This window comes from Anolis sagrei, chromosome 6, assembly GCF_037176765.1.
Source record: "Anolis sagrei isolate rAnoSag1 chromosome 6, rAnoSag1.mat, whole genome shotgun sequence".
Classification (NCBI taxonomy): Eukaryota; Metazoa; Chordata; class Lepidosauria; order Squamata; family Dactyloidae; genus Anolis; species Anolis sagrei.
In genome coordinates this window covers 131773170-131785504 of record NC_090026.1, presented here as the reverse complement: position 1 = coordinate 131785504, position 12335 = coordinate 131773170, and the positions used below count along the sequence as shown (strand labels likewise).

Below are 12335 nucleotides of genomic sequence, written 5' to 3'. Positions count from 1 at the left end.
TGATGTTGGAGAAAACCTTTCCTTTTGAATTTCCTACCATTCAGCTCCAGCGGATGCCTCCAAGGGTAGAGTTATGAGTGACAAAGAAAGTCTGTTCCAAAATGTGGGCAGCATTCAGAAAGAGCCAGACAATCATGGGTCCAGGAAGGCATGCAAATGACCACAGCTAGTTTCAAAAGTCAACCCACCTGGACTTAGGTGGGGATTAAGACACATATGCTCTTCTCCTTCAACACTGCAGTTCCAAAACAGCTGGTATCTATTCAATTTCAGAAGTAAAAGAAAAACCCTGAAAATACCAGTTTAGTGTACTCATTAGTGATTCATTCCTCAAGTTCTAGTCGCCAGTTGGACTGCTAGTAGACAAACTCTAAGTTTAAGAGGAATGTTTTATTTTATTTGCTTTTTTGGATTCTATTTACTTGATGGAAGTTGTTTATGTCATCTCATCATTCTTTTGAGGTCGTGTGCATTTATTATACCTCTCCCAAGGATCTTCAGGCACAAAGCAGTAAATAAATACTGAATAAGTAAGCAGATAAATGAACTAAGCAGATTACTGCCTCTTCCTAGTTGGTATTTATATCAACCTTGTCAGTTTGAATGCCAGCTTGAGATGCTTTTTTTTTTAAGCAGATGACTACCTACCTGAAAACATTATTATTTCCATTTAACAAAGCGCATTTTAAAATGTCATCACATGCCGCAACTCTTTGGCATAGTTTGGTGTTGTCGTGTGCTTTTAAATAATGTCAGATTTATGAAACCCTAAGGCAACTCAATCGCAGGATTATCTTAGAAAGATTTGTTTAGAAGAGGTTACCACTGCCTTCCCTTGAGGCTGAAAAAGTGTGTAACTTTACCCAGTGGGTTTCCATGGCTGAGTGATTTGAATCCAGATGTCTCAGTACTTAAAACTACTACATGACATTGTCTTGAGATGAGACAGCTACAAGACTCTCAATCAGGATTATTCAAGACAAAAGTAAAGCCTTCCAAAGTTCTATACCAGCAAAAACTGTCTAAATAAAAAGACATAAAGCAGCGTTTCTCAACCTGGGGGTCGGAACCCATGGGGTAATTGGGGGGGTCAGAGGGATTGCCAAAGACAATCAGAAAACATAGTATTTTCTGTTGGTCATGGGGAATCTGTGTAGGAAGTTTGGTCCAATTGTATCATTGATGGGGTTCAGAATGCTCTTTGATTGTAGGGGAACTGTACATCCCAGCAACTACAACTCCCAAATGTCAAGGTCTGTTTTCCCCAGACTCCACCAGCGTTCACGTTTGGGCATATTGAGTATCCGTGCCAAGTTTGCTCCATCATTGTTTGAGTCCACAGTGCTCTCTGGATGCAGGTGAACTACAACTCCAAAACTCAAGGTCAATGCCCACCAAACTCTTCCAGTATTTTCTCTTGCTCATGGGAGTTCTGTGTGCCAAGTTTGGTTCAATTCCATTGTTGGCGGAGTTCAGAATGCTCTTTGATCCTAGCAACTACAACTCCCAAATGACAAGATCTGTGTGTGTGTCGTCCCCCCAACCCCACCAGTATTCAAATTTGGGCGTATCGGGTATTTATGCCCAATTTGGTCCAGTGAATGAAAATACATCCTGCATATCAGATATTTACATGACAATTCATAACAGCAGCAAAATTACAGTGAAGTAGCAACAAAAATAATTTTATGGTTGGGGGTCACCACAACATGAAGAACTGTATTAAGGGGTTGCGGCATTAGGAAGGTTGAGAAACACTAACATAAAGGAATCGAGCAGCACCTTGGAGATTAACTGGAAAGAGGAAATTTCTAGTATAAACTCTTGAGTCTTAATAATAGATAGACTTTGCATATTACCGAACACAAGTAATATTTTCTAACCAACCAACAACTTTCCATAGTGGCAACCCTTCCCCGCAAATCCTCATGATGTCATGGGGGAATGAAGAGGGGGGAGAAAGGGGGACACGAAAGCACTGCAAGGAAGAAGACTGCTGTAGGAGCACTGGAGACCTCATCCAGGAAAAAGCAAGTTTCAAGGTTTTAAATGTGGGGCTATCTGAGAAGCAAAAAGGCCGGCCAGCCTCTTTTCCAGGCCTGAGTCATGAGCCACAGACCTACAAAGTCACTTGGGCCTTCTGTTGTTTCAAAGAGAGGAACACAGCTACTCTTCTGGAATTTTAATTTTGAGAAACTCCCTAACAAAAAGTGAATGTGACAATGACAAAGAAGCCAGGCGGGCCTGGTATGCACTCCAAGCAGGCGGTTGTTCAGCCGGGGCCCCTTCTTTCCCCACAAACAGCAGGGCCCTGTGTCTAAACTTACCCCAGGCAACGTCGTCGTATTCATACCACACTCATTTAATACTTAAAATATGACAACTGTTCCTTCTAAATCGGGGGAGCCGGTTGGAAGCGAGGTCTGATTTATATAAATAGCTTGCCTTTGCGATGGCTTGTGCCGATGACTGAGCAGTTACCGTCCGTCCGGGCCAGGCGCAGCTCCCTCTGCTTGCCGCTGCAGCCGCATCCACGCAGCTCTTGCCACACCCATCCTCTCTCAAGCCGCGGTTCTGCGATCGCTTATCCTGGCTGCGTTACTGAATTACAGCACAAAATATCCCCTGATGCAATGCTGGAACCATCCCTGGAAAAGCTGGGAAGGAGACCAGCCAGTCACAGCTGCAGAAAGGCAACGCGGATCAGGAACCACGTAACCAGGAATGGCGGGTTGGAGGGGGAAAAGCAATGTTGATCAGAAGCCACCGACTGCACAAGAATAACTGTGATAAAACTTAAAGGAGAGCTCTTAGGAGAACGGCAACCACATGAGAGGCAGGGGAAAAGGAAGACCAGAACTTTTACAGCCCAAGATATATGCCAAAGGCAGTAGATCCCATCTGATCTTGACAGATTGGCAGTCAGCTCTGTTTAGTCCTTGGATGGGAGACCACCAATGAATACCAAATGCTTTAAGCTATATTTCAGAGGAGAGAACTGGCAAAACCATCTCAGTCCTCCTTGTCTAAGAAAACTCTTTGAAATTCATGGGGTTGCTATAAGTCAACAGTAAATTTGGAAGCACACACACACACAAGCATATATATATATATATACACACACATGAGAAATGTTGCCACTCCTTCCCAAAACTTGCATCTTCCTCCGAGATGAGACAGCACAGAGAGCTTCCCAAGATAAAGCCATCCTAATTTAGACAATATGTTTCTTTATCTTCCTCTTCTGGCTAATTTCCTCTCGCTGCTATTACCGCCAACCATTATCACAGCTCTTTCCATCTTTCTAGATGGAATGCTGATAATTAGCAAGTCAAACACAGGCACACGCCCCTCCCAACATTCCTGTTCCATGTTGTTTTGCGAAATGACACTACAATACATACATGCCAGAAAGTAACAAGAAGCATGCCACAAGAAGAGAGACATTTTTGGATATTAGTAGAAAAAGGAAGGAAGTGGAGGTCAGCAGTGTGTGGGATAGTCCAGGATGCAGCTCTGAAAACATGCCAGAGAAATTAAGTTTGCAGGACACACAGAGGGGAAAGCTGGAGGGAGTAAAACACTGAATTTCCAGATATGGTAGAATAATATGAAGGACATATTTAATGAAGGACCTTCACTCAAATACACACACACACAACACTTCACACAGTTTTCCATTCTGATAAAAATGTATTCAAATAAAATGGTCAACTACAAAATAAAAGGAATGCAGTGTGGTACAATGGTTTGGGTGCTGGACTAGGATACCAGTAGACCAGTGGTTCTCAGCCTGTGGGTCCCCAGGTGTTTTGGCCTACAACTCCCAGAAATCCCAGCCAGTTTACCAGCTGTTAGGATTTCTGGGAGTTGAAAGCCAAAAACATCTGGGGACCCCAGGTTGAGAACCACTGCAGTAGACTAAGGTCTTGGCCATGGAAACCCACTGCTAACCTCAGGCAAGCCACACTTTCTCAGCCTCAGAGGAAGACAACTGCAAGCCCCCCTGAACAAAACTATAGTTTCTCTTTGGGTTGCGAAAAGTCAGAAATGACAAGGTTCAGAACAACAACAATCCATAACCCCCTGAGTCTCAAACATAGCACAGCATTACAGACACTGGGATTCAAGACTGATGCCCAGAATAAGGAAACACATGAAAGAAAGCTCTTGGGAGCTTATCGCGGTTACCAGGACCCTTCCCAAGTGCTTCACGCCTTGGGAAACACTGCCAGCAGGAATCCTCCCCTCCTTTTCCTCCAGTATTGATTCTGCCAGATGAGGTTTAAATAAATAGCATGGAGCACATGCCTCCCCACCTACCGCCTTGCAGCTCAAGGCCACCGCCAGCCCTTCCTTGCAAACACTCCCCTTCCAAGAGATCCCCTCTCCTTTCTCTTTCACACACACAGAGAGGTTGGGAACTTTCCAGCAAGCACTGCAGACAGTCCACACCCACTCAGAGCACTTGAAGCGCCTGCTGGTCAATTCCAGCCGTCGCCCAGCCGGCAGGGCCTCTCCTTCCTTCCTTGGGCCTTCGCCCAACCCTGCAAGACCTTCCTCATCACCGGTCAACCCACATGGCATCATTCATCTAAAAGAGTGCACCCACCAACAAGGTCCCCATCATTTCCTCTCCTTCAGGAATTCCCCTTCTTCTCCCTCACACTCAGCCTCCAAAGCTCACTCCAACTTGGAGAAGAGAAGCCAGAGAGAAGAGGATGTGAGAGTCATATTTAAACATTTGAATGCATGTCACATTGGGCAGAGGCAAGCTTGTTTTCTGCTGCTTCTACACTGTCAAACAAAATCCAGATTATCTGCTTTATCTGAGTCTACACTGCCGTATAATCCAGTTCAAAGTAGATCATGTGGGTTGTTGTAGGTTTTTCCGGGCTATATGGCCATGTTCTAGAGGCATTTTCTCCTGACGTTTCGCCTGCATCTATGGCAAGCATCCTCAGAGATAGTGAGGATGCTTGCCATAGATACAGGCGAAACGTCAGGAGAAAATGCCTCCAGAACATGGCCATATAGCCCGGAAAAACCTACAACAAACCAGTGATTCCGGCCACGAAAGCCTTCGACAATACATAGATCATGTGGATTATCTGATTTGATAATCCGGATTATGTGGCAGTGTAAAAAGGGACTAGGTCACTAGGGAGGCATGGACTCAAATGGCAGGAGAAGAGATTTCACTTAAACATGAGGAAGAACTTCCTGCCGCTAAGAGCTGTTTGGAAATGGGATATGCTCCTGCCTTGGTGTGTGGAGCCTCCTCCTCTGGAGGTTTTGAAGCAGAAGGTAGAGGTCCATCTGTCAGGAGGGTTTGGATTGTGTCTTCCTGCTGGCAGAAAGGGTCCAGTTGGAAGGGCTTTTGGGGCTCCTCCACCACTAGGATTCTATGGCTTTATGAAAAGTCAGCTTTGGATCCCAAAATCCCTGACAGTTGTCCAAGGCAGCAAAGACTTCTGTGAGATGAGGCCCAAAACACCTGGAAGGGGCTCTTCCTACCTGTGCTCTGCCTTTGAACTCTTTTGGCTCCTCCCCTCCCTGTTTAACTAACATTAAACAGTTTTCCTTTCTTTTTCTTCGTTAAACCTATTTCAGAATTAACTTTTGGCATTTAACTCCCCCAACACAACCACCACCAATTATTACACTCTGTAACACAATATTTTTGTTCCTGGGTTATAAATGTCTTTTCCTAATTGGTTCTATCATAAACACATGGGAAAAGGTTTACTAAACTGCAAAAGTATTGCGAGTTTTTTGCATAGATTTTCATGAAGGAAAATTACAAACATTTGGGTTTCAGGTAATGAAAAGTAGAAAAAAACAAAAATTAAGTTTCTGGAGCAGAACAACTGCTTCCAAAGTAAGGACCGCACAATTAAACAGGAAATATCACTTCCAAAGCAGGAACAGAACATTTTTTGCAAATTGTGTTACCTGGTGTAAGTATTATTATTATGTGTATTTATATTGTGCTTTCTTCTCTTAAACAAGGATTAAAGCAGCTCACAACTCTGAAAACAGAACAAGCTTTGTTACGGTACTATATTACTGTAAATAATGTGGGAATTTATTTTTTAAGGAGTAAAAACTATTATTATTATTATTATTATTATTATTATTATGGGAATAACGTGGAAATTTATTTATTTCACCTCTTAAGCAAGATTCTTACAGATTACAATTTAAAACCTACAAAGGTATAAAAACATTAAAATAAAACTAAAATAATAATAATTTTATTTATGTCTCACCACCATCTCCCAAAAGGAGCAGTAGGCAGCAGCTTACAGAGCAGCACATAATAGTACCATAAGAACACATAAAATACATCAACAGTTGTGACAGTAACAATATCAACTAACACAAGACAACACTAACAAAAACAGGAGAAAAACCCAACTCAGTTTAAATAAAATACTCAATAAAAACGCAGCAATACCTACTAATTAAAATGGGAGTACAACCATGTTGAACCTCCCAGCCACAAAGAGTTAAAAGAATGTTAAAGTGCCAGAGGAGACCTCGTGGGCCATCCAGTCCCTGCCAAGAAGAAGGAAAATCGCATTCAAAACACCCCCAACAGATGGCCAGTCAATATTGATTTGTTCGGACATCTACTTTAGCTGGTGCCTTAGCTATTGTCAAAGGCCTGCTTGAAAAGCCAATGTTTTCAACTCACTCAGGAAAAAATGAAGTGTTTGAAAACAATAAAAACATATAACAAATTTCTTTATGCTTGTGGAGTATTGCTTTTTCTTTGTCAGTGTTGATGTGACGATTGTCTGGTTTGCCTACTCTGGAACATGCAACATATCATTGTCTTTGATACTGCATCTGCCATATACATATGTGTGTTTGTGTGAATGGCTGGATGGCCCTTTGTAAGGGGGGCTTTGATTATGTTTTCTTGCTCTGGAGAACGGAGTTGGACTGGATGGCCTTAAGGCAGCATTTCTCAATCTGGGACGTCAAGACCCTGGGGGAGGGGCACCAGGGAGGTGGTACTATATCTGTCATATACATGTGTGTGTGTGAATCATATATATTTATCTGTATTTATGGCTGGGTGGCTCTTTGTCAGGAGGGCTTTATGTTTTCTTGCTATGGTGAAGGGAGTTGGACTAGGTGGCCTTAAGGCAGCATTTCACAACCTGGTTTTTGGGACCCCTGGGGGAGGGGTTGCGAGGGGGTGTCAGAAGGGTTAGCAAAGACCACCAGAAAACACAGTATTTTCTTTTGGTCATGAGGGTTCTGTGTGGGAAGTTTGCCCCAATTTTGTCATTGGTGGGGTTCAGAATGCTCCTTGATTTTAGGTGAACTATACATCCCAGTAACTGCAACTCCAAAATGTCAAGGTCTATTCCCCTCAAACTCCATCTGTGTTTATATTTGGGCATATTGAGTATTTGTGCCAAGTTTGGTCCAGATCCATCATTGTTTGAGTCCACAGGTGAACTACAACTCCAAAATGAAAGGACACTGCCCACCAAACCCTTCCAGTATTTTCTGTTGGTCATGGGAGAACTGTGTGGCAAGTTTGGTTCAATTCCTTCGTTGGTGGGGTTCAGAATGGTCTTTCATTTTAGGTGAACTATAAATCCCAGCAACTCCAACTCCCAAATGACAAAATCATAACTTTTTGAGTGATGGTCACTCCTTGTGTAGTGAGATGTTTTGTTGCCAAATTTGGTGTGATTTCGTTCATTGGTTCTTTTGTTTTTAAGGTACTCATTATGCACAGAGCAATATAGATAGATAGATAGATAGATAGGTTTTTGTGGGTTTTTTCGGGCTATAGGGCCATGTTCTAGAGGCATTCTCTCCTGACGTTTCGCCTGCATCTATGGCAAACATCCTCAGAGGTAGTGAGGTCTGTTGGAACTAGGGAAAAGGGTTTATATATTTGGAATGACCAGGGTGGGACAAAGGACTCTTGTCTGTTGGAGCGAGGTGTGAATGTTTCAACTGACCGCCTTGATTAGCATTTGATGGCCTGGCAGTGCCTGGGGCAATCTTTTGTTGAGAGGTGATTAGATGTCCTTGTTTGTTTCCTCTCTGTTGTTGTGCTGTTGTAATTTTCTCTCTCTCTCTCTGTATAATTATGTATATATATGTATGTATGTATGTGGAGCCCCCGGTGGCGCAGTGGGTTAAAGCACTGAGCTGCTGAGCTTGTTGATTGAAAGGTCGCATGTTCAATTCCAGGGAGCGGTGTGAGCTTCTGCTGTCAGCCCTAGCTTCTGCCAACCTAGCAGTTCGAAAACATGCAAATGTGAGTAGATCAATAGATACCGCTCCGGCAGAAAGGTAACGGCGCTCCATGCAGTCATGCCGGCCACATGACCTTGGAGGTGTCTATGGACAATGCTGGTTCTTTGGCTTAGAAATGGAGATGAGCACCACACCCCAGAGTCAGACATGACTGGACTTAATGTCAGGGGACTACCTTTACCTTATGTATGTATGTATGTATGTAATGGTCATTGAAATCCACAAACATGTGGACAATTTCAACAGAAAGGAAGATACCATGAAAATGAACAAAATCTAGCTAGCAGTATTATAAAAACTCTAAAATCACAACAGCAAAACAGCAGAGAGGAAACAACCAGGCACATCTTAACACCTCTCAACAGGGGATTTCCCCAGGCTCAGCCAGGCCTTCAAATGCTAATGAAGGTGGTCAGTTGAAACATTCCCACCTAGCTTCAGCAGAGGAGAGTACTTTGTCCCACCCTGGTCATTCCACAGATATATAAACCCATTGTCCTATTTCCAACAGACCTCACAACCTCTGAGGATGCTTGCCATAGATGTAGGCAAAACGTCAAGAGAAAATGCCTCTAGACCAGTGGTTCTCAACCTTCCTCATTAGCCATATTTTGTTCATTTTCATGGTTTCTTCCTTTCTGTTGAAATTGTCCACATGCTTGTGGGTGTCAATGGCTTCTCTGTGTAGCCTGACATGGTGGTTGTGAGAGTGGTCCAGCATTTGTGTTCTTGAATACTCTAGTGTGTCCAGGTTGGTTCATCAGGTGCTCTGCTATGGCTGACTTCTCTGGTTGAAGTCGTCTGCAGTGCCTTTCATGTTCCTTGATTGGGACATCTAATCACCCCTCAACAAAAGATTGCCCCAGGCACTAACAAGCCACACCAAACAACTGCAGGCCTTCAAATGCTAATCAAAGTGGTCAGTTGAAACATTCACACCTAGCTCCAACAGACAACAGTCCTTTGTCCCACCCTGGTCATTCCAGATATATAAACCCATTTTCCTACTTCCAACAGACCTCACTACCTCTGAGGATGCTTGCCACAGATGCAGGTGAAACGTCAGGAGAAAATGCCTCTGGAACATGGCCATATAGCCCGAAAAAACCCACAAGAACCAACATTACATTTGTATTTACATAGATACCACCGAAAATATTTTATTTCAAATTGTGTACTAATGCTTTTATGTCACTGGGTAGAAATAAATATAATAACAATAAATAATAATATAATAATAATTATAATTATAATAATTTCAGCCTCTTCTGTTAGTTCCCTCACCACCCCCTGAGTCTAGAGCCAGCCCAATATAAGGGAATGCAGTCAGCCAGGCAAGGAGCGCCTCTCTCTCTCTCTCCCGCCTGAGGGCCTCTCGGAAGGAAGGCCTTCCCAGCAAGAAACCAGAATCCCCAGCAGTCCCGCCCGTTCCCCGCCACGCAGCCTCCTACCGGGAGCGAGGCGACCCGGCGCGAGTCCTGCCTGCCTTCCTGCCTTCCTCGCTTCAGCCGAGTCCCAGCCGGAAAGAGCCGAGCAGGAGGAGGAGACGCCGCCTCACAAACGCCTCAGGCCTCGCCCCGCACACCCAAACCCACCTGCTTCTGGGGGTTTCGAAGGCAACCAATCCCCGCCGGAGGAGCCTCCTTTTCAGCCAATGGGTGACAGGGAAAGAAAACAACATGGGCATACAGCACCAAAAACTTACAACCCAGAAAGCAAGGTTGGTTGACGCGCATAAAGTAGGCGGGGTTAACTCCTCTGCTGGATATTAAGCCCCGCGGAGGGGCGTGGCCACAACCGATAGAGGCGGGCCTAGAAGAGAGAAAGGCGTCGGTGTTAGCCAATTAGCGTCCGTCAAAGTACATAGGGAAAAGTGGGCGGGGTTTAACTCCTCTGCTTGAAATGAAGTCTCATGGAGGGGCGTGGCCATAACTGATAGAGGCGGGCCCAGAAGAGAGAAAGGCGTCAGTGTTAGCCAATCAGCGCCCGGCAAAGTGAAAGCTACACTAAACTAGCAAAAGTGGGCGGGGTTTAACTCCTCTGCTTGAAATGAAGTCTCAGGGGAGGCACGGCTACAACCGATAGAGGCGGGCCTAGAAGAAAGAAAGGCGTCCGTTTTAGCCAATCAGCGCCCAGAAAAGTGAAAGCTACACTAAACATAGCAAAAGTGGGCGGGGTTTAACTCCTCTGCTTGAAATGAAGCCCCTTGGAGGGGCGTGGCTACAACCGATAGAGGCGGGCCCAGAAGAGAGAAGGGCGTCGGTGTTAGCCAATCAGCGCCCGGCAAACTGAAAGCTACACTAAACATAGGCCAACTTGGACTTTCCTCCACAATGTTTGTAGGAGTTGTAGTTCACCTACATCCAGTGTGCAGTATGCACCCAAACAATTATGGATCTGGACCAAACCTGGCACTCAAATTGGCGTGGTTGTTAACATCCTGACTTACTGCCTGGGGGGATCCTTTGTTGAGAGGTGATTAGCTGTTCCTGATTGTTTATTTTTTTTAAGTGTTGTTTTTTATTTACTGTTATGATTTTTGATTAAATTAAATGTAAATTGGTGTGGTTGTTAACATCCTGACTTACTGCCTGGGGGAATCCTTTGTTGAGAGGTGATTAGCTGTTCCTGATTGTTTATTGTCTGGAGTTCCTCTATTTTTGAGTGTTGTTCTTTATTTACTGTTATGATTTTAGAGTAAATTGGTGTGGTTGTTAACAGCCTGACTTACTGCCTGGGGGAATCCTTTGTTGAGAGGTGATTAACTGTCCCCGATTGTTTCTTGTTTGGAGTTCCTCTGTTTTTGAGTGTTGTTCTTTATTTACTGTTATGATTTTAGAGTAAATTGGTGTGGTTGTTAACAGCCTTACTGCCTGGGGGAATCCTTTGTTGAGAGGTGATTAGCTGTCCCTGATTCTTTCTTGTCTGGAGCTCCCCTGTTTTTGAGTGCTGATCTTTATTTGCTGTTATGATTTTAGAGTAAATTGGTGTGGTTGTGATTTTAGAGTAAATTATATGTAAATTGGTGTGGTTGTGAACAGCCGGACTACTGCCTGGGGGAAATCCTTTGTTGAGAGGTGATTAGCTTGTTCCTGATTGTTTATTGTCTGGAGTTTCTCTATTTTTGAGTGTTGTTCTTTATTTACTGTTATGATTTTAGAGTAAATTGGTGTGGTTGTGAACAGCCTGACTTACTGCCTGGGGGAATCCTTTGCTGAGAGGTGATTAGCTGTTCCTGATTGTTTATTGTCTGGAGTTCCTCTATTTTTTAGTGTTATTCTTTATTTACTATTATGATTTTAGAGTAAATTGGTGTGGTTGTTAACAGCCTGACTTACTGCCTGGGGGAATCCTTTGTTGAGAGGTGATTAGCTGTCCCTGGTTGTTTCTTTTCTGGAGCTCCCCTGTTTTTGAGTGTTGTTATTTATTTACTATTATGATTCTAGAGTAAATTATATGTAAATTGGTCTGGTTGTTAGCAACCTGACTTACTGCCTGGGGGAATCCTTTGTTGAGAGGTGATTAGCTGTCCCTGGTTGTTTATTGTCTGGAGTTCCCCTGTTTTTGAGTGTTGTTCTTTATTTACTGTTATGATTTTAGAGTAAATTGGTGTGGTTGTTAACAGCCTGACTTACTGCCTGGGGGAATCCTTTGTTGAGAGGGTGATTAGCTGTCCCTGATTGTTTCTTGTCTGGAGTTCCCCTGTTTTTGAGTGTTGTTGTTTATACTCTATGCATTTCATACATACCTTATACACATAGCCTTCTGAGCGTGGAGAACGGCCTTCCTTTGGGACTGCCACTCCCAGAATCCCCCAGGATCCAATGCCATGGGCCCTTGGGAGTTGTAGTTCCCCAAGGCCTCCTCTGCCTCCCCTTGCCACAACGGGAGCAGGGTATCCTCGCCTCACCCTGATTAAGCGAGATGCAGGGAGTGGACACTCTCCGTCCGTCCATCCGTCCTTTGGCCGCTGGGCTGATTCCTCTCCGGAGATTAAAGGATTTGCCTCTCCATTAAAACTCTCTTCTGAAAAGCCTCCAAAG

General features: G+C 44.0%; 1 protein-coding gene across 14 annotated transcripts in view; it reads right to left on the bottom strand.

Moving 5' to 3' along the window:
* LOC132779080 (microtubule-associated protein 2-like) overlaps window positions 1-9899 on the bottom strand; it is a 229542-nt gene extending 219643 nt beyond the window's left edge. For 5 of the 14 annotated variants that reach the window (XM_060782761.2, XM_060782764.2, XM_060782769.2 and 2 more), the window contains exon 1: window positions 9744-9897. The gene's annotated coding sequence lies outside the window, so the exon portion shown is untranslated. The other 9 variants (XM_060782770.2, XM_060782771.2, XM_060782773.2 and 6 more) reach the window with 5 other exon arrangements.
* Between the last annotated feature and the right edge of the window lie 2436 nt (window positions 9900-12335).